Consider the following 3914-nt stretch of genomic DNA (forward strand, 5'->3'; position numbering starts at 1 on the left):
TCTCTTCTCTGAACTGTCAGTGTCCTTCCCGCTCTCTCATGCCTCCGCCGTCTCCTGCTCTGTGTCTGACGTATCACCAACTGTCTTCTCTGCGCGCTCCCTGCCCCTTTTATACTCGCCCCTCCCCTTGCTGTCCTGTCACTCTCAACAGTCCACTCTCCTCCTCTGTCCCCCGGGTACTGTTTCCTTAGGAACTCAGATAGCGGTCCCCTTGGTTCTGGCCCGGACACTCTGTGGGGGTCCTCATCCCTACACTTACATCCAGCCACAGCTGGAGCGGACAATAGGTTCGGTGTTGGACTCTTGCCAATCTGACATTGATGATCTATTTTGGGGATATGTCATCAAAATCTTAAGTCTGGAAAAACTCATTAACTTAACCACATTTCAGAAGCTCTAGTGTATTCTGTCCACTGCATCAAATGACAGGAGCGCACTGAACCTCCTAGTCCTTTCATCGAACTGATCAATCCCAAAGATTAATCCATAGACTGCAGCCATTGTACAAAACCCATTTGGTCACTTCATACTAATGATGTGATAATGTATTTTATACTATTTGGCACATGATTTGAATGTTCCCCTGTTGGGATGATCTCTTAAGGTGAGATCTTGTCTGCCCCTGACCTAATAAATATGAGCCAAGTGCACACATAGAAGAAAAACATCGGACACAGGGTCAGATGTGGCACCTCTCTTGGCAAGAGCAGGCACACAACTGAACTTTATTAGTATAAACAAAAGACCATGTGGCAGGCAGGAAGAGGATGTTGCACAGTTTCAGCCATTGTGTCAGTCTGTGTTAGGTCCGTGCTAGGTCTATTCCATATATGGTCATCAGAGTATACACCTCACATTCCAAGAATTCCAGGGTGTAGTTCCAGGATATAGATGCCATCTTGCCACACCACATTTGAACTAGCTTATGTAAGGTTACTAATTGACTTCATTAGCCATTCTCTCCAGCACACCCCCAACTTGGAGATTGGGTAGTACTCCTACACATGCTCTCCATGTCCACTAGGGTGACCGGATCTCATATGGGGGGAAAAAAATGTTGGAATCTTGTCCGTCTGGACCCCACAAAACGATTCCCCTTTCCAGGTATTGAGATAGCCAAAATTTGAGCTTGATCAAACGACGTTAACCCGTGCCGCTCGTTGCTCAAAGTTTGAAAAAATCCAAATTGAGGTATTTTAAGATTTAGGTATTTTGCATAGTCTGATAGACTATAAAGAATGTGACAACAACATTGCAGAAATAGCCCTGACCAAATTTTCGAACCATTTGTGGTATTTGAATGCAGAGTTGGTGGGATTATCGTTTTTTGATCCCACCATTACAGACAATGAAAAGTTGTTACTGGCTAATAAATTGCTCAGTAGCACAGATGAACCATCAGAGCACGCTAACCTACATGAGTTGATAATTTTACATAGTTATCTAATCTATTCTAGAGCTTTTGTTAAAGTAGTTTTTGAAACGTCAGAATATAATGCTCGGCATTTGCTTACAACTTGCAGGACATATTGCTTTTGTTCTTCATCTTTTGTCAGAAGGTCGTTAAAGTCGGTTACTTCCTACCTCTTTTAATTTTTCTTTCCTAACTTTTGGCTTTACAACCCTAGCGTGCTCTGATGGTTCATCTGTGCTACTGAGCAATTTATTAGCCATTAACAACTTTTCATTGTCTGTAATGGTGGGATCAAAAAACGATAATCCCACCAACTCTGCATTCAAATACCAAAAATGGTTCGAAAATTTGGTCAGGGCTATTTCTGCAATGTTGTTGTCACATTCTTTATAGTCTAACAGACTATGCAAAATACCTAAATCTTAAAATACCTCAATTTGGATTTTTTCAAACTTTGAGCGACGAGCGGCACGGGTTAACATCGTTTGATCGAGCTCAAATTTTGGCTATCTCAACATCTGGAAAGGGGAATCGTTTTGTGGGGTCCAGACGGACAAAATTCCGACATCGATTTTTTGCGGTCACCCTAATGTCCACCCCTGACAAGTTTCTAATGCTTTTGAGCATTTTTTTTTAACTCCATGTAAGTTGATTTTTCATTTGTGGCTCAGCATCTTGCCGATCTTCTTGTTCATAAACATTTAGTCTTATCACATTCCCTCAATGTAAGTATTATTACCAGGTAACTTTTGGGGTTTTGAGTTAAGTTCTTCACATTTCATTTGTGTTAATTTCTTTATGTCATTCATGACTTTTATACACTGCATATTGCCGATCTTCTTGTTCATAGATAGGGATGAGCGAGCATATTCGTGGGTATTCGATACTGGGCGAGTAATGCGGTACTGGCGGTACTCGGAACATCGCGAGTATTTCACTACTCGCCTTGCTATTAGGTTCTCCCACCCAGCAGTTGCCAATCACAGTAATGCCACACCTATCTTAGTTGTGGGCGGCATTACTATGATTGGCTGGCCGCCCAGCGTCCTATGAGTCATCATAGCCTGGCTCTAAGCCCTGTCGCTGCCATTTTCTGCACATTGCATGCAGAACACAGCTAGTGTAGGGAGAGTGTGAGCAGCTGCTAGGGAGAGTTGTGTTTTTTGGTTCAAATCATCCAGAAATCCTCTGTGAAACCCAAAAGCTCTTTTCAGAGCTGAAAGTACAAGGTGAGGGACTGAGTAGTGACCATTTTCCCATCTTTTTTTTAGGTCACATTTACCCCTGCAGGGCAGGTTTTTTGTGCTGCTGCCGTGCTGCGTTCACAGCGAATAGGACGCATGCACGGTACTGCACAACTGACCCGCAGCCAGCACCGCTGTCTTGTGTGGTGTCTGTGAAACAAGAGGGGATTATAGGGAGAAAAATGGGAAGCGCAAGTGTAGTAGTTAATTATCAAAGGTATATACTCAGTTGCCTGTGGACCCAGGCAACTATAGGCCGGTGAGTCTGACTTCTATACCAGGAAAGATCTTTGAACAAATTATTAAACAACATGTATGTCAGTACCTGGATAAGAATGAAGTGATTAAACAGAGTCAGCATGGGTTTGTAACTAATAAGTCATGTCAGACTAATTTAATTTCCTTCTATGATGGTATCACTGATTGGGTGGATCAAGGAAATGCTGTAGATATAGTATATCTTGACTTCAGCAAAGCATTTGACAAAGTCTCTCATACAATCCTTATTGAAAAAATGACTAAGTATGGAATGGACAAGGCAACTGTTAGGTGGATTCATAACTGGCTTAGTGATCGGACCCAAAGAGTGGTCGTAAATGGCTGCACATCCAGTTGGAAGAATGTCTCAAGTGGGGTACCACAGGGCTCTGTCCTGGGCCCTGTATTGTTCAACATCTTTATCAACGATTTAGATGAAGGAATTGAGGGTAAACTGATTAAATTTGCTGATGACACAAAGCTAGGAGGGATAGCTAATACTAGAGAAGAGAGAGAGAGGATTCAAAAAGATTTAAATAAACTGGAGAAGTGGGCAGCAACTAACAGAATGGTTTTTAACAGGGAGAAATGCAAAGTACTACATCTGTGCAATAAAAATGAAAAAAGCATATACAGAATGGGAGGAATAGGGCTAAGTGACAGCACATGTGAAAAAGACTTGGGTATACTAATAGATCACAGACTGAATATGAGTCAACAGTGTGATGCAGCAGCAAAAAAGGCAAATGCAATTCTAGGATGTATTAACAGAAGCATACAGTCTAGATCACGTGAAGTAATTATTTCCCTCTACTCCGCTTTGGTCAGACCTCATCTGGAATATTGTGTCCAGTTTTGGGCACCACATTTTAAAAAAGACATCAACAAACTGGAGCAAGTTCAGAAAAGAGCGACCAGAATGGTGACCGGTCTGCAAACCCTGTCTTATGAGGAAAGGTTGCAGGATTTGGGAATGTTTAGTTTGCAAAAGAGAAGAC

This window comes from Dendrobates tinctorius, unplaced genomic scaffold, assembly GCF_039654945.1.
Source record: "Dendrobates tinctorius isolate UK_male_01 unplaced genomic scaffold, ASM3965494v1 ptg000151l, whole genome shotgun sequence".
Lineage (NCBI taxonomy): Eukaryota > Metazoa > Chordata > Amphibia > Anura > Dendrobatidae > Dendrobates > Dendrobates tinctorius.